We start from the raw sequence: 20,155 nt of genomic DNA, 5'->3' as shown, positions 1-20,155 counted from the left end.
AAAAAAAATGTAAAAACATTTTAAAATGTAGACAAAAAAAAAAAAAGCGGAAAAGTTGATGTCGCTATGCTGTACAATAGATTATTAGTGGGTTACCGTATAATGGATGGTATTATATTTTAATTCAATGATACATTATATCGTATTATTGTATTTATGTAAAACACGATTCTGAGCGGAGACGGTTTGTCAGTCTTGGATGTTTTGTATACTATATAATTAATTATATTGTTTATTATTAAAAAAAAATTCCAAATTCATCAAATTAGATATAGATTCATCATTATATGATGTACTGACACAGTCATTCATAGTATATATATATATATATACTTATATACAATAAACTATAAAGTGTTAATATAAAAGTCATAAACGACATTATATAACTATAAAAATTAGAATATATAGGTACACTCTAGAAATTTCATGTACCTAATCGCGAATAATAATATTTTAAAATTAAATCAGCTACAGTATAACTATAAAATTGTTATTCTTGCATGCAATATAGCCTATAGGTAACCATGGTTATTAATATGCAATTTCATCCAAATTTAAATAACTAAAAAAATTATTAAAAAACTGTATAATAATTGCTTTTATATATTTATGTAGCAGAATTAACAATTTACGCGAAACATTGTTTTAAATTGTCAATCATTGCAGCTATAAAAGTTAAACGTTTTATACATTTTCAAAAACTAAAATATTAAATAATTTGTATATACATATATTTTAAATTACATTCATTTTTTTAACATTCAAATTTTAAACGGTAGTAAAAAAAAATATTACATCAAAGTTATTATTATATCAAATTATAAGGATAACCTTATTTATTAATTTTTAAGATTTTTAATCTAATGGATAAAACGTTACCTATTCAAATTTATAAAATGAAAAACAAAAAAAAACGGCTAAGTAGTTGATGTCGCTCTGCTGTACAGTAGGTTACAATTATAGTGCGGGTTACTGTAATGGATGGAATTAAATTTGAATCCAATGATATTCCATCATTGTATAAGAAAAACGATTCTGAGCGGAGACGGTTTAATTGTCTAGGATATAATATTATAGATTATTAAAAAATTTCAAATCTTAGATTTAAAAACATTTTTTTTTTTTATGAATTTCTAGCTTAAAATAATTTGTGAATTTTCGCGATTTTTACGTAGGCTGTCAAAATTAAAATTTGAATGCTTGTAAAAAAAATTGTGACCATGTATTTCTTTTATTCTTCAACTGCTATTGTAAAAATAATTTAGGAGCCTTGTATTCGGACGTGCGCTGGGCGGAACTCGAAAGTCACTGGATCTATGCCATCTGCGAACTAGGATGACCGTCGTACCAGTACAGTCGACCACTTCGTCAGAACGTAATTCCGAAAAATTTTTACGAATATAGTATCTTTTATTGAATTTACAAAATGAATGCAAAAAGTGGTAAAGTAGAAAAAATTGAGAAAAAAAATACCTAAAAAAAATAAAGAGGTTGAGAGGAGGGTTGGTTATATCGTTATATTAAGAGGATGTCAGCGCACTATTTGTTTTCTCTCTCTGACCCACGCGTAACGCGTAACATAGACAAAACGCATTTACGAAGAATAATTTTTTCTATGTCTTTAAGTAATTTTAGAGTAAAACCTTCCATTACAAAAAAGATAAAGAATAATATTTTTGAGGAAACGACATATCGATTTTATATTTTATTGATATTTAACTTTGTATTCGACTTTCAAAATAAACAAAAAAATACTGTACATTTAAATAATGTTTAAATTATTTAGAGACAATATTTAGACAAATCGATAAGTCATTCCCTCAAAAATATTATTTTCTATATTTTTTGTAATGGGAGGTTTTACTCTAAAATTACTTCAAGATATAGAAAAAATGATTCCGTGTATATGCGTTTTGTCTATGTTACGAGTGAGCCAGAAAGAGAAAACAAATAGTGCGCTGACATCATCTTAATACTGCAGAAGTCAATAAAGTACAATGTAATAACTAATATGTATTTGTAATAATAAAAACATAAAAAATCAGTTTTTCAATAAATTTGTATGTTTTTTTTTCATTTCGGATTATTGGGACAACCGCTTTATTGGGACAAAATAACATGCAACCGATGTGTCCCAATAAAGCGGAGTCGACTGTGTATTACATTATTTACATTTATTAAAATATTTTGCTATTATCTATATATAGTCTCGTCTCTGATAAAACTTATTTAATCATTTATGTCAATCTATTACAAATTATTTTTTGATAAAAATTATATCATATATACGAGTACCTACGTAGTACATACGTACATATTAGGTATATAATACTATTATTTATGTTTGAACTATTAGGCAATAGAGCCACTATACAATACAACATTTTATACTAAGTACCTATTTATTTTTTCAAGTATACCTATAGAAAAATAACACTATTTTTAAAATATAGCTGAAAATATAGTACATAATATATAAATTGGTTGTAAATTATAATATGATATATTTTAAGCAATCCTTGGTTTTTAAAGATAATTCTAAAAATTAAAATTTGTTAATTATTATATAAGTTTGAAATTTTAGTTTTTAATAAATGGCTTGGCATATACAAAGTTTTCAATTGTTGTTATAATCTCTAAAAGGTTTTTTGTTCACAATTTTTATAAGCATTTGAAATGTCAATCATCAAGACATACATATTACATAATATTTTTGATTTTAACAAAATTCGTTATTTTCCATAATAATACTTTAATATATGATATTTTATTAATAAAAAATAAATAAAAATAATCAGATATTCATAAAATATGCAAATAAACCTAACTAAATGTGAAAAGTGAAAACTTATTCGTCTTCCTTGGAACACTGAACTCTCTGAAGTCTGAAGTCTGAAGTCAATTGTCAAATTCAAAATGAATTCGTATATATTTGTCAGTATAATAGGTATTATTTTATTTATTCATGTAAATTTTTAATTTTAAATACCCCAAGTGCGTCATATAACAATAATAATACTGTAAAAACACTCCTTATGTAATAATACGGACTCTCTATAATACGGAAATTAGTTAATAAATAGTTAATTACCTCTGTTTATTTTTTATTGATTGTAATACACAAATTATAATTATTTTGCGTCGATATATGTATACTCATATTATATTCATAACAACTATTGTCCGTTTTTATTTAATTTAATTTTTCCAAATAATAAAAAATAGGATAACAACAGTCGACATTCATGACTAAAAACTATGATTAACTGGATTAATTCATAATACTAAGGTAATAGTCAGTCTTGTAAAAGATACTTTTAAAAAGTATTCAAGTACAGATACGCAGATACTTTTTTTCAAAACTATTTAAAATACGTATTTGAATACTTGAAAAAAAAAGTATTTAAGTACAAATACAAATACTTTTAAAAAGTATTTACTGATACTTTCAAATACTTTTTTTTTTTTAAATATGTTTTATCTTTTTTTCTTATCCTAATGACCTTATAGATAAATTGAATTATTATTTATTAATCAACTAAATTATTTTTTTTATTTTATAGAACTCTAATTTTACTTAAATTAATTAGAATAAGAATAATTAAGTTATAAATTTATAATAATTAAAAAGTAAGACGAAAAAAGTATTTAAAAATAGTATTTGATTTTAAATACAGATACTTTCAAATACTATACCCAAGTACTTTTTTCAAATGTATTTAGAATACGTATTTGAGTACTTAAAAAGTATTTGAATACTTTTACTCAAGTACTTTACAAGTCTGGTAATAGTACATATACATTGTATAAATTATTTCATAATATTATAATATATAATATACCTAATATTAATAATGTGAAATATAAATTAATCAATCAATATATCATATCTATATTATCTTGTATATATAGTTGTATGGATTATGGATGACGGGAATATTTATTAGGTACCTATACTATTATTACCAAGTTGTACCGATCAACACGACTCCGAGAAAACAAGACACGAAATTGGCTACCATTGAATTGGCTCCCAATTTTGGGTAAATATAAATTCGATCCTTGAATTGGCTCCTGAAAAATGTATATTTAAATTGGCTCCTTAAATTGTTAAATATTATTTTTTAACCAGGGATTCTCATATTATAGGCGTTTACCATAGACATAATAATATTATTACGTCTATAAATAATAGTTTTGAAAGAAAAAAAAACAAATATAGAATATTATAATTATTAAGGTATAGTAGTTATATAAAACAAAATATATCAACATCGTATAGTATAATAATATAGTACCTAGCTATAATATCATTAATATAGTTATGTATACAGTATTCGTGTTATTATAGTATTGCGCCGTGGAAGTATTGTTAAAACAGCTATAGTTCCCAAGGCGTCGTCGGTTCAAAAGTTTAAGAACTATATAGGTAACAACAATTAAAGGCCAAGTGTCTTATCTAACCCATTCCAAATAACTGTCGTAGATAGGATATATATATATTTTGTTTTTTTTTATTTAAATTATGGCGTTTATTGAGAATTTACAATCTGTACATTATATACAATAAGTAAATATGATATAAGAATAATATAAAGACTTTGAGTGACATAATGAAGGAAGACTCGCAGTCGAGTCACCTTTTACAAAGAATTAAAAATAAATAATTAATTATTTTTTTTTTTTTTTATGACTTATATAAATGTATTTTAATGGTTAAGCAGATCTCTGCACCAGTTGCGTTTGAGACGTCTTGTTGGGTTGCCTGGAAGAGTTTTTGAGGCCAGTTGAGAGATGAGGTGGTTGTGGTTCATGAGGAGTTTCCCATGAAATCTTTTATAGAAATTGGTGGCTGTGTCGTGGACAGTTTTGATTTGGAAGTCATCGTGGAGTAATTTGTTCGTTACGTACCATGGAGCTTTGGCAATGATACGTAGAAAAATTGATTGGAATGCTTGGATCGTGTTTGCATTTGATTTTTTGGTTGGGCCCCATAGTACGATGCCGTAGGTCCATAAGGGTCGGAGGAGGCATTTGTATATAAGGATTTTGTTTTGAATGTTGGTGTTAGATCTTAGTAAGGGTCTAAGTAGATGAAGTCTACTATTTAATTGTTTTCGTTTGTCCTTGAGGTGAGGACCCCATGTGAGTTTTCTGTCAAATGTGAGACCGAGATATTTGACAGTCTTGCAATGAGGAATAGTGGAATTATTCATGATGATCGGCGGACATATATATATTTATACAAACATATACGTATAATCCTATAATCTATTCAATAGATTCTATTGAGTATTGGGTATAATAAAGGTTTACAATTTATGAATTTGGATAACAATGGTCAATGTAGGAGTATATGTATAGGTATAAACTGAAACTTTCATACATGTTGTGTCAATCCTAAATGTCAGTTACATTTCGACGTGGATACGTTATATTTATTACCGTGGTTTTTTTTAAAATATGGAAGTAATAAAATCAAATAAAGGTGGGAATAAAATTTGTTGGAGTGATGGATATACGTATATAATGAAACATCAAGGACGTAAACGAATAACATGGAGATGTTCAAAAGAACGTTCATTAAAATGTAGCGGAACAATGTACTCGGACTTAAAGATTGGACATCCTCAAATTGGAAAAATCCATAGTCATCTAGGCTGATAAACACGAGGTAAATAACATTTTTATAATGAGAAAATAAAACAGATTATAGGTATTAGCATAATATATACTATACGATATTGATATATTTTTTTTTATATAACTAATAACTACTATACCTTAATAATTATAATATTCTAAATTTGTTTTTTTTTCAAATCTATTATTTATTCGACGTTTTTCACCAAATTATTCATAATAATATTGTCTCATTCTTTTATTATTAAACTTAAAAACAATAATAATTGTGATTTTTAGATTAAAAAAAAACATTTTTGGCGTTTTTTTCCATGACGTTTTTTACCTGTGTCGATTTTTACTTGACGTTTTTTTCTGTGTCATTTTTTTCCTAGATTACAAATATCTATAGGCAATATTATATACGGATACAAAAAATGTTTTCCCGCGAAGATCCATTTGTGTTTCTGTGTCTCAAAATACCTCACTGTACGTTCTTTGATACAGTTGGTCAGACTGATAATTTATGCCTCTTATTTAAGGTTAGGTTATTATTTCACATATTGTTAAAAAAAGAAGCATGTTTTTTGTGTAAAACCGCTAAACCAGTAATTTGAGTAAAGCTTAGTTCGTGGTTAAACGGCCTTAAACGTAGTAATGTACTATTGTACTAAATACTAACGTACACTGTACTTACTTGTTAGTTATGTTCTTATTCTAATAGTTTTCATAAATTACAAAATGCATAAATGTGGTGTTTTTGGTGTTAATTAATATATAAACGTCCACAAAGTGTTAATCTCGACGTTAGTATTGTGATTGTCACTTGTCAGTAAACCTTGAAAAACATGAATGAAAACGGACAACAAGCACCGAAAGTGCAACAGCCATACATCAGTTCAAGAACTCCCATTTTGATTACAGAACCCAAAAATGTGATTCATCAAACTGTAATCCTGTTTTGTCACAGCAATTGTCTCTGTCGACGAGATGAAATTTCTTTTTACGTAGACGCGTTCGACGGGGACATCCTAACGTACGTATCAGATATTCTAGAAAAACCACCAGTGAGTAATAAATATTTAGTATCTAAAAATAAGTACTTACTGAACGTTTATCCGAATTGGAAGAAAAAAGTTATTGCGTGACTTGGAGTTAGGTCGTACCGTCGTACTTGTTTCATTAGAAGCAGCAGTTAGATGGCGACCAGTTTGCCGATGATATGTTGAATAGTGTATTGTTGCAGTGTCTACCAGTGCATGTGCAAACTATACTCCCTACCAGTTCAGACTAGCTACCTATCTATTTTTTCAAAAATGATTGAAAAAAGCTACCACAAAGTAAGTGAAACAAACACCGATGCAGCCGTGAACACGGTTAAGCAATGCAAATTTCATACCAACTCGCATTCAGCTATGGAACTGCAAATTATTTCACTTACCAAAGCAATTAAAGAGTTGAGTCAACGGGGTTGTACCAAAAGAGAAGGAACGCCAAGACTTACAAAAGAACAAGGTCCAAGTATCATGACAGAAGCAAAATGAGAGATGAGCTATGTTATTATCATTCCAAATTTAAGGATCAAGTGAGAACCTTAGTGCAAAATGGACTCGAGCTTCCACAACGTGAAAAATTAAAATTTAAACTAGTTGAGTGGCGACTGGTTGTGCAAGCACACTAATCGCTTATTTGTTACTGATTTCATAAGCAAGCTAAAGTGCCTTGTAGACAATGAAGCAGAGATCTCAGTTGTACCACCATCAAATATAGATAAACAATGAAAATCTAATATCTTAAACTGTATGCAGCAAAACAACCGTGTTTAAGTTATATACCAAGCGCTTATGAATTTCATCCTTACAAACATTTCAAACAATACTATTTGTATTGTAAATGTTTCAGCTATAGAATTTCTTCATGGTACAGCTATCAACACTTACGGCAACAGAACCATATCGTTGAATCTTGGTCAACATCAACCATACTGCAGGCAATTTGTTATTGCAGATGTAACTAAGCCAATAATAGGAGTTGACTTTTTGAAGCATTTCAGGTAACCTGTTGATTTAAATAACAAGTAACTTATTGATAATGTACCAAATTTAGTGAGACAATGTTCAACAAATGTATGATAAATTGTTAAAATTACATAGTGCAAGCAGATCATCCATATGCACGTATATTATCAAAATGTCTGTTAATTACTAAACCTTTTTCTAGATTATCAACCATTAATCATGACATTGTTCATTAAATCACAACAACTAAACTCAAGACCACAACTTCAACCACTAGATCGAATAGCAATAGCCATAAACTAACTTCAAAACAATTTGGGCAAGTATAAATAAAGCAAAATATAAACATTATGAACCATAGTTTTAACTTATTTTAATAATAATAATTGCAGTATTACATACTTCAGAAATAATAAATTATTATATTATCATCTTTATTAATCTTTAATTTGACTGTAATCAGGACTGAATATGCCATAATAATCATAAAAACATTTCATAACAGGATAATATAATTAGACAATCTAAAATATCAAAAATCACTTTGTAGATCTTTTTTATTTTGTTCATACAACTTCTTAATAGGTATAAAATCAATTATCAACCTTAACAAGAGAAAATAAATTTATTTCACAACCGTATTAATATTTTTTTGAAGTATAGTTACCAAAACCGAATAATTGCTTAAATAGGTAAAAAAAGATAAAATAGTTTAATCTAAATAAAATATGTCTCAACACTTGTTACGACATAAACAAAACCAAATATTACACAATAAAATAATGTATTATTTTAAAATAAGTATAAAAAACATAATAATATTCATAGGTATAATACAAGTAAATTGCAAATACAATATTATAATTTTAAAAATAGTCTGGATTGAAAAATGATGAATAATTGAGATAACTAGAAAACAATCAAATTAATATATCCTAAATATGTATCATTTTTTTTTAGTTGTCTTTTTCAACTTTGTAATGGTATAAAATCATATCACATCTAACAACTCTTTGTAAATACAAGGTAAATACTATTAAATAATGTATAATAACTTTAATAGATAAGGTAAATAAATATGAAAAATAACAAAATAAAATACCTAATTACAGAACTAGTTATAACCAATAAAATAAAATACTACCAATTTCTAATTAGATCTATTATAAAAAAAACAATTCACAACAGTAAAATATGATATCATATCAAAAACTAATTGACTACTTAAACATTTTTCCAATTCTAATACTTATTATTCAATGTAGTAAACTGAAAATTCATTAAAACATTATGTTTCTGTCATTCTTAGGTCCCAAAACAAATCCTTCACACATAGCATTTGTTACTGAGTGATATCATATAATTCCTGGCAAACGGTTCCTTTAAAAATTCAGTTCCAGCTAAACACATACAATTACTTAACTTTTTACAATTTGTTTACTTATTACTGATCATTTTTGTATTGTCTTGAAAAATTCTTTCAAACTTAACATAACATAACATAACATAACTTTTGCAATTTTTTATAGAATTTAGATTGAGCTGGAACATTTTTTCAAACTTATGTTTCTGTCTTTCTTAGGTTCCAATAAACAAATCCTGCACACATAGAATTTGATAATGATACTCAATGATATCACATTACTCCTGGCAAACTGTTCCTTTAAAAATTCATTGCCACCTAATCACATAGAGTTACTAAGGTTTTAGTTATCTGTTTACTTATAATAGATTCCTCTATATTGTCTTGGAGATTCTATCAAAATTTATGTTTCCGTCTTCCTTAAGTTCCAATAAACAAACACTGCACACATAGAATTTGTTACTGAATGATATCATTTTTCTTCCGGCAAACGGTTCCTTTAAAATTCAGTTCCAGCTAAACACATACAATTACATAACTTTTTACAATTTTTTTACTTATTACTGATCCTTTTTGTATTGTCTTGAAAAATTCTTTCAAACTTAACATAACTGTCGGTCCTTGGTTCAACCAGACATACTCTGCATAGATCAAAGTTTTCACTATATAAGAGAATTCCTTCCTTAGGTTCCAATAAACAAATCTTGCACACATAGAATTTGATAATGATACTCAATGATATCATTTTTCTTCCGGCAAACGGTTCCTTTAAAATTAAGTTCCAGCTAAACACATACAATTACATAACTTTTTACAATTTTTTTACTTATTACTGATCCTTTTTGTATTGTCTTGAAAAATTCTTTCAAACTTAACATAACTGTCCGTCTCCTTGGTTCAACCAGACATACTCTGCATAGATCAAATTTTTCACTATATAAGAGAATTTAACTCAGGGCATTGATTTACTGTAGAAATTCAGCAACTGGGAAACTTTAATGATACCTATAACTTTTGCAATTTATGATAGAATTTAGATTGCGCTGGAAAAATTTTTCAAACTTATGTTTCTGTCTTCCTTAGGTTCCAATAAACAATTCCTGCACACATAGAATTAGTTACTGAATGATATCTTATTACTTCTGGCAAACGGTTCTTTTAAAAATTCATTGCCACCTAATCACATAGAATTACTAAGGTTTTAGTTATCTGTTTAGTTATATTAGATTCCTCTATATTGTCTTGGAAATTTTTTCAAACTTATGTTTCTGTCTTTCTTAGTTTCCAATAAACAATTCCTGCACACATAGAATTTGTTACTGAATGATATCATTTTACTCCCGCCAAACGGTTCCTTTAAAATTCAGTTCCAGCTAAACCCAAACAATTACTTAACTTTTTACAATTTGTTTACTTATTACTGATCCTTTTTGTATTGTCTTGAAAAATTCTTTCAAACTTAACATAACTGTCCGTCTCCTTGGTTCAACCAGACATACTCTGCATAGATCAAAATTTTCCCTATACAAGAGAATTTAACTCGGGGCATTGATTTACTGTAGAAATTCAGCAACTGGGGAACTTTAATGATTCCTATATCTTTTGCAATTTTTTATAGAATTTAGATTGCGCTGGAAAATTTTTTCAAACTTATGTTTCTGTCTTCCTTAGGTTCCAATAAACAATTCCTGCACACATAGAATTTGTTACTGAATGATATCATTTTACTCCCGGCAAACGGTTCCTTTAAAAATTCATTGCCACCTACTCGCATAGCATTACTAATGTTTTAGTTATCTGTTTACTGATGATAGACTTCTCTGTATTGTCTTGGAAATTGTATCAGAATTTATGTTTCTGTCTTAGGTTCCAATAAACGAACCCTGCACACATACAATTTGTAACTGAATGATATAATTTTACTTCCGGCAAACGGTTCCTTTAAAATTCAGTTCCAGCTAAACCCAAACAATTACTTAACTTTTTACAATTTGTTTACTTATTATTGATCCTTTTTGTATTGCCTTGAAAAATTCTTTCAAACTTAACATAACTGTCCGTCTCCTTGGTTCAACCAGACATACTCTGCATAGATCAAAATTTTCCCTATACAAGAGAATTTAACTCAGGGCATTGATTTACTGTAGAAATTCAGCAACTGGGGAACTTTAATGATTCCTATATCTTTTGCAATTTTTTATAGAACTTAGATTGCGCTGGAAAATTTTTTCAAACTTATGTTTCTGTCTTTCATAGGTTTCCAATAAACAATTCCTGCACACATAGAATTAGTTACTGAATGATATCTTATTACTTCTGGCAAACGGTTCTTTTAAAAATTCATTGCCACCTAATCACATAGAATTACTAAGGTTTTAGTTATCTGTCTAGTTATATTAGATTCCTCTATATTGTCTTGGAAATTTTTTCAAACTTATGTTTCTGTCTTTCATAGGTTTCCAATAAACAATTCCTGCACACATAGAATTTGTTACTGATTGAAATCATATTACTCCCGGCAAACGGTTCCTTTAAAAATTCATTGCCACCTAATCACATAGAATTACTAATGTTTTAGTTATCTGTTTACTGATGATAGACTTCTCTGTATTGTCTTGGAAATTTTTTCAAACTTATGTTTCTGTCTTTCTTAGTTTCCAATAAACAATTCCTGCACACATAGAATTTGTTACTGAATAATATCATTTTACTCCCGCCAAACGGTTCCTTTAAAATTCAGTTCCAGCTAAACCCAAACAATTACTTAACTTTTTACAATTTGTTTACTTATTACTGATCCTTTTTGTATTGGCTTGAAAAATTCTTTCAAACTTAACATAACTGTCCGTTTCCTTGGTTCAACCAGACATACTCTGCATAGATCAAAATTTTCACTATACAAGAGAATTTAACTCAGGGCATTGATTTACTGTAGAAATTCAGCAACTGGAGAACTTTAATGATTCCTATTACTTTTGCAAATTTTTATAGAATTCAGATTGCGCTGGAAAATTTTTTTCAAACTTATGTTTCTGTCTTACTTAGTTTCCGAAAAACAATTCCTGCACACATAGAATTTGATAATGATACTCAATGATATCATATTATTCCTGGCAAACGGTTCCTTTAAAAATTCATTGCCACTTAATCACATAGAATTACTAAGGTTTTAGTTATCTGTCTAGTTATATTAGATTCCTCTATATTGTCTTGGAAATTTTTTCAAACTTATGTTTCTGTCTTTCTTAGTTTCCATAAACAATTCCTGCACACATAGAATTTGTTACTGAATAATATCATTTTACTCCCGCCAAACGGTTCCTTTAAAATTCAGTTCCAGCTAAACCCAAACAATTACTTAACTTTTTACAATTTGTTTACTTATTACTGATCCTTTTTGTATTGGCTTGAAAAATTCTTTCAAACTTAACATAACTGTCCGTCTCCTTGGTTCAACCAGACATACTCTGCATAGATCAAAATTTTCACTATACAAGAGAATTTAACTCAGGGCATTGATTTACTGTAGAAATTCAGCAACTGGGGAACTTTAATGATTCCTATAACTTTTGCAATTTATTATAGAATTTAGATTGCGCTGGAAAATTTTTCAAACTTATGTTTCTGTCTTCCTTAGTTTCCAATAAACAAACCCTGCACACATAGAATTAGTTACTGAATGATATCTTATTACTCCCGGCAAACGGTTCCTTTAAAAATTCATTGTCACCTAATCACATAGAATTACTAAGGTTTTAGTTATCTGTTTAGTTATATTAGATTCCTCTATATTGTCTTGGAAATTTTTTCAAACTTATGTTTCTGTCTTTCTTAGTTTCCAATAAACAATTCCTGCACACATAGATTTTGTTACTGATTGATATCATATTACTCCTGGCAAACGGTTCCTTTAAAATTCAGTTCCAGCTAAACCCAAACAATTACTTAACTTTTTACAATTTGTTTACTTATTACTGATCCTTTTTGTATTGTCTTGAAAAATTCTTTCAAACTTAACATAACTGTCTGTCTCCTTGGTTCAACCAGACATACTCTGCATAGATCAAAATTTTCACTATGCAAGAGAATTTAACTCAGGGCATTGATTTACTGTAGAAATTCAGCAACTGGGGATTTTTAATGATTCCTATAACTTTTGCAAATTTTTATAGAATTCAGATTGCGCTGGAAAATTTTTTCAAACTTATGTTTCTGTCTTTCTTAGTTTCCAATAAACAATTCCTGCACACATAGAATTTGTTACTGAATGATATCATTTTACTCCCGCCAAACGGTTCCTTTAAAAATTCATTGCCACCTACTCGCATAGCATTACTAATGTTTTAGTTATCTGTTTACTGATGATAGACTTCTCTGTATTGTCTTGGAAATTCTATCAGAATTTATGTTTCTGTGTTAGGTTCCAATAAACGAACCCTGCACACATACAATTTGTTACTGAATGATATCATTTTACTCCCGGCAAACGGTTCCTTTAAAATTCAGTTCCAGCTAAACACATACAATTACTTAACTTTTTACAATTTGTTTACTTATTACTGATCCTTTTTGTATTGTCTTGAAAAATTCTTTCAAACTTAACATAACTGTCCGTCTCCTTGGTTCAACCAGACATACTCTGCATAGATCAAAATTTTCACTATATAAGAGAATTTAACGCAGGGCATTGATTTACTGTAGAAGTTCAGCAACTGGGAAACTTTAATGATTCCTATAACTTTTGCAATTTATTATAGAATTTAGATTGCGCTGGAAAATTTTTCAAACTTATGTTTCTGTCTTCCTTAGTTTCCAATAAACAATTCCTGCACACATAGAATTTGTTAATGATACTCAATGATATCATATTATTCCTGGCAAACGGTTCCTTTAAAAATTCATTGCCACCTAATCACATAGAATTACTAAGGTTTTAGTTATTTGTCTAGTTATATTAGATTCCTCTATATTGTCTTGGAAATTTTTTCAAACTTATGTTTCTGTCTTTCTTAGTTTCCAATAAACAATTCCTGCACACATAGAATTTGTTACTGATTGATATCATATTACCCCTGGCAAACGGTTCCTTTAAAAATTCATTGCCACCTACTCGCATAGCATTACTAATGTTTTAGTTATCTGTTTACTGATGATAGACTTCTCTGTATTGTCTTGGAAATTCTATCAGAATTTATGTTGCTGTCTTAGGTTCCAATAAACGAACCCTGCACACATACAATTTGTTACCGAATGATATCATTTTACTCCCGGCAAACGGTTCCTTTAAAATTCAGTTCCAGCTAAACACATACAATTACTTAACTTTTTACAATTTGTTTACTTATTACTGATCCTTTTTGTATTGCCTTGAAAAATTCTTTCAAACTTAACATAACTGTCCGTCTCCTTGGTTCAACCAGACATACTCTGCATAGATCAAATTTTTCACTATATAAGAGAATTTAACGCAGGGCATTGATTTACTGTAGAAGTTCAGCAACTGGGAAACTTTAATGATTCCTATAACTTTTGCAATTTATTATAGAATTTAGATTGCGCTGGAAAATTTTTCAAACTTATGTTTCTGTCTTCCTTAGTTTCCAATAAACAAACCCTGCACACATAGAATTAGTTACTGAATGATATCTTATTACTCCCGGCAAACGGTTCCTTTAAAAATTCATTGTCACCTAATCACATAGAATTACTAAGGTTTTAGTTATCTGTTTAGTTATATTAGATTCCTCTATATTGTCTTGGAAATTTTTTCAAACTTATGTTTCTGTCTTTCTTAGTTTCCAATAAACAATTCCTGCACACATAGATTTTGTTACTGATTGATATCATATTACTCCTGGCAAACGGTTCCTTTAAAAATTCATTGCCACCTACTCGCATAGCATTACTAATGTTTTAGTTATCTGTTTACTGATGATAGACTTCTCTGTATTGTCTTGGAAATTCTATCAGAATTTATGTTGCTGTCTTAGGTTCCAATAAACTAACCCTGCACACATACAATTTGTTACTGAATGATATCATTTTACTCCCGGCAAACGGTTCCTTTAAAATTCAGTTCCAGCTAAACACATACAATTACTTAACTTTTTACAATTTGTTTACTTATTACTGATCCTTTTTGTATTGTCTTGAAAAATTCTTTCAAACTTAACATAACTGTCCGTCTCCTTGGTTCAACCAGACATACTCTGCATAGATCAAAATTTTCACTATATAAGAGAATTTAACGCAGGGCATTGATTTACTGTAGAAGTTCAGCAACTGGGAAACTTTAATGATTCCTATAACTTTTGCAATTTTTTATAGAATTTAGATTGTGCTGGAAATTTTTTCAAACTTATGTTTCTGTCTTTCATAGGTTTCCAATAAACAATTCCTGCACACATAGAATTTGTTACTGATTGAAATCATATTACTCCCGGCAAACGGTTCCTTTAAAAATTCATTGCCACCTAATCACATAGAATTACTAAGGTTTTAGTTATCTGTTTAGTTATATTAGATTCCTCTATATTGTCTTGGAAATTTTTTCAAACTTATGTTTCTGTCTTTCTTAGTTTCCAATAAACAATTCCTGCACACATAGAATTTGTTACTGAATGATATCATTTTACTCCCGCCAAACGGTTCCTTTAAAATTCAGTTCCAGCTAAACCCAAACAATTAATTAACATTTTACAATTTGTTTACTTATTACTGCTCCTTTTTGTATTGGCTTGAAAAATTCTTTCAAACTTAACATAACTGTCCGTCTCCTTGGTTCAACCAGACATACTCTGCATAGATCAAAATTTTCACTATACAAGAGAATTTAACTCAGGGCATTGATTTACTGTAGAAATTCAGCAACTGTGGATTTTTAATGATTTCTATAACTTTTGCAAATTTTTATAGAATTCAGATTGCGCTGGAAAATTTTTTCAAACTTATGTTTCTGTCTTACTTAGTTTCCAAACAAACAAACCCTGCACACATAGAATTAGTTACTGAATGATATCTTATTACTCCCGGCAAACGGTTCCTTTAAAAATTCATTGTCACCTAATCACATAGAATTACTAAGGTTTTAGTTATCTGTTTAGTTATATTAGATTCCTCTATATTGTCTTGGAAATTTTTTCAAACTTTTGTTTCTGTCTTTCTTAGTTTCCAATAAACAATTCCTGCACACATAGAATTTGTTAATGATTGATATCATATTACTCCTGGCAAACGGTTCCTTTAAAAATTCATTGCCACCTACTCGCAGAGCATTACTAATGTTTTAGTTATCTGTTTACTAATGATAGACTTCTCTGTATTGTCTTGGAAAATCTATCAGATATTATGTTTCTGTCTTAGGTTCCAATAAACGAACCCTGCACACATACAATTTGTAACTGAATGATATCATTTTACTTCCGGCAAACGTTTCCTTTAAAATTCAGTTCCAGCTAAACACATACAATTACTTAACTTTTTACAATTTGTTTACTTATTACTGATCCTTTTTGTATTGCCTTGAAAAATTCTTTCAAACTTAACATAACTGTCCGTCTCCTTGGTTCAACCAGACATACTCTGCATAGATCAAATTTTTCACTATATAAGAGAATTTAACGCAGGGCATTGATTTACTGTAGAAGTTCAGCAACTGGGAAACTTTAATGATTCCTATACCTTTTGCAATTTATTATAGAATTTAGATTGCGCTGGAAAATTTTTCAAACTTATGTTTCTGTCTTCCTTAGTTTCCAATAAACAATTCCTGCACACATAGAATTTGATAATGATACTCAATGAGATCATATTATTCCTGGCAAACAGTTCCTTTAAAAATTCATTGCTACCTAATCACATAGAATTACTAAGGTTTTAGTTATCTGTTTATTTATATTAGATTCCTCTATATTGTCTTGGAAATTTTTTCAAACTTATGTTTCTGTCTTTCTTAGCTTCCAATAAACAATTCCTGCACACATAGAATTTGTTACTGAATGATATCAATTTACTTCCGCCAAACGGTTTTTTAAAATTCAGTTCCAGCTAAACCCAAACATATACTTAACTTTTTACAATTTGTTTACTTATTACTGATCCTTTTTGTATTGGCTTGAAAAATTCTTTCAAACTTAACATAACTGTCCGTCTTCTTGGTTCAACCAGACATACTCTGCATAGATCAAAATTTTCACTATACAAGAGAATTTAACTCAGGGCATTGATTTACTGTAGAAATTCAGCAACTGGGGAACTTTAATGATTCCTATAACTTTTGCAAATTTTTATAGAATTCAGATTGCGCTGGAAAATTTTTTCAAACTTATGTTTCTGTCTTTCTTAGTTTCCAATAAACAATTCCTGCACACATAGAATTTGTTACTGAATGATATCATATTACTCCCGGCAAACGGTTCCTTTAAAAATTCATTGCCACCTAATCACATAGAATTACTAAGGTTTTAGTTATCTGTTTAGTTATATTAGATTCCTCTATATTGTCTTGGAAATTTTTTTAAACTTATGTTTCTATCTTTCTTAGTTTCCTATAAACAATTCCTGCACACATAGAATTTGTTACTGAATGATATCATTTTACTCCCGCCAAACGGTTCCTTTAAAATTCAGTTCCAGCTAAACCCAAACAATTACTTAACTTTTTACAATTTGTTTACTTATTACTGATCCTTTTTGTATTGTCTTGAAAAATTCTTTCAAACTTAACATAACTGTCTGTCTCCTTGGTTCAACCAGACATACTCTGCATAGATCAAAATTTTCACTATACAAGAGAATTTAACTCAGGGCATTGATTTACTGTAGAAATTCAGCAACTGGGGATTTTTAATGATTCCTATAACTTTTGCAAATTTTTATAGAATTCAGATTGCGCTGGAAAATTTTTTCAAACATATGTTTCTGTCTTTCTTAGTTTCCAATAAACAATTCCTGCACACATAGAATTTGTTACTGAATGATATCATTTTACTCCCGCCAAACGGTTCCTTTAAAAATTCATTGCCACCTACTCGCATAGCATTACTAATGTTTTAGTTATCTGTTTACTGATGATAGACTTCTCTGTATTGTCTTGGAAATTCTATCAGAATTTATGTTTCTGTGTTAGGTTCCAATAAACGAACCCTGCACACATACAATTTGTTACTGAATGATATCATTTTACTCCCGGCAAACGGTTCCTTTAAAATTCAGTTCCAGCTAAACACATACAATTACTTAACTTTTTACAATTTGTTTACTTATTACTGATCCTTTTTGTATTGTCTTGAAAAATTCTTTCAAACTTAACATAACTGTCCGTCTCCTTGGTTCAACCAGACATACTTTGCATAGATCAAAATTTTCACTATATAAGAGAATTTAACGCAGGGCATTGATTTACTGTAGAAGTTCAGCAACTGGGAAACTTTAATGATTCCTATAACTTTTGCAATTTATTATAGAATTTAGATTGCGCTGGAAAATTTTTCAAACTTATGTTTCTGTCTTCCTTAGTTTCCAATAAACAATTCCTGCACACATAGAATTTGATAATGATACTCAATGAGATCATATTATTCCTGGCAAACGGTTCCTTTAAAAATGCATTGCCACCTAATCACATAGAATTACTAAGGTTTTAGTTATCTGTCTAGTTATATTAGATTCCTCTATATTGTCTTGGAAATTTTTTCAAACTTATGTTTCTGTCTTTCATAGGTTTCCAATAAACAATTCCTGCACACATAGAATTTGTTACTGATTGAAATCATATTACTCCCGGCAAACGGTTCCTTTAAAAATTCATTGCCACCTAATCACATAGAATTACTAAGGTTTTAGTTATCTGTTTAGTTATATTAGATTCCTCTATATTGTCTTGGAAATTTTTTCAAACTTATGTTTCTGTCTTTCTTAGCTTCCAATAAACAATTCCTGCACACATAGAATTTGTTACTGAATGATATCATTGTACTTCCGCCAAACGGTTTCTTTAAAATTCAGTTCCAGCTAAACCCAAACATATACTTAACTTTTTACAATTTGTTTACTTATTACTGATCCTTTTTGTATTGGCTTGAAGAATTCTTTCAAACTTAACATAACTGTCCGTCTCCTTGGTTCAACCAGACATACTCTGCATAGATCAAAATTTTCACTATACAAGAGAATTTAACTCAGGGCATTGATTTACTGTAGAAATTCAGCAACTGGGGAACTTTAATGATTCCTATAACTTTTGCAAATTTTTATAGAATTCAGATTGCGCTGGAAAATTTTTTCAAACTTATGTTTCTGTCTTTCTTAGTTTCCAATAAACAATTCCTGCACACATAGAATTTGTTACTGAATGATATCATTTTACTCCCGCCAAACGGTTCCTTTAAAAATTCATTGCCACCTACTCGCATAGCATTACTAATGTTTTAGTTATCTGTTTACTGATGATAGACTTCTCTGTATTGTCTTGGAAATTCTATCAGAATTTATGTTTCTGTGTTAGGTTCCAATAAACGAACCCTGCACACATACAATTTGTAACTGAATGATATCATTTTACTTCCGGCAAACGGTTCCTTTAAAATTCAGTTCCAGCTAAACACATACAATTACTTAACTTTTTACAATTTGTTTACTTATTACTGATCCTTTTTGTATTGTCTTGAAAAATTCTTTCAAACTTTACATAACTGTCCGTCTCCTTGGTTCAACCAGACATACTCTGCATAGATCGAAATTTTCACTATACAAGAGAATTTAACTAAGGGTATTGATTTACTGTAGAAATTCAGCAACTGGGGAACTTTAATGATTCCTATAAGTTTTGCAATTTTTTATAGAATTCAGATTGCGCTGGAAAATTTTTTCAAACTTATATTTCTGTCTTACTTATTTTCCAATAAACAAACCCTGCACACATAGAATTTGTTACTGATTGAAATCATATTACTCCCGGCAAACGGTTCCTTTAAAAATTCATTGCCACCTAATCACATAGAATTACTAAGGTTTTAGTTATCTGTTTAGTTATATTAGATTCCTCTATATTGTCTTGGAAATTTTTTCAAACTTATGTTTCTGTCTTTCATAGGTTTCCAATAAACAATTCCTGCACACATAGAATTTGTTACTGATTGAAATCATATTA

The 20,155-nt window shown here is 29.0% G+C and overlaps 1 long non-coding RNA gene across 2 annotated transcripts in view; it reads left to right on the top strand.

Moving 5' to 3' along the window:
- The first annotated feature begins 6,210 nt into the window (after window positions 1–6,210).
- Window positions 6,211–20,155, top strand: part of LOC149057029 (uncharacterized) — a 70,667-nt gene continuing 56,722 nt past the window's right edge. Inside the window, exons 1-3 of one of the 2 annotated variants that reach the window (XR_016191008.1) lie at window positions 6,211–6,661; window positions 7,528–7,678; window positions 7,846–7,962. This is a non-coding gene — a long non-coding RNA (uncharacterized LOC149057029). Of the gene's footprint in view, window positions 6,693–7,527; window positions 7,679–7,845; window positions 7,963–20,155 lie in introns of both variants that reach the window. The other variant, XR_016191007.1, reaches the window with a different exon arrangement.

This window comes from Diuraphis noxia, unplaced genomic scaffold, assembly GCF_037042655.1.
Source record: "Diuraphis noxia isolate RWA-SAM2 unplaced genomic scaffold, SU_Dnox_SAM2 contig0003, whole genome shotgun sequence".
Lineage (NCBI taxonomy): Eukaryota > Metazoa > Arthropoda > Insecta > Hemiptera > Aphididae > Diuraphis > Diuraphis noxia.
Note: the sequence above shows the minus strand (reverse complement) of the source record. Positions and strands in the feature narration are given on the sequence as shown.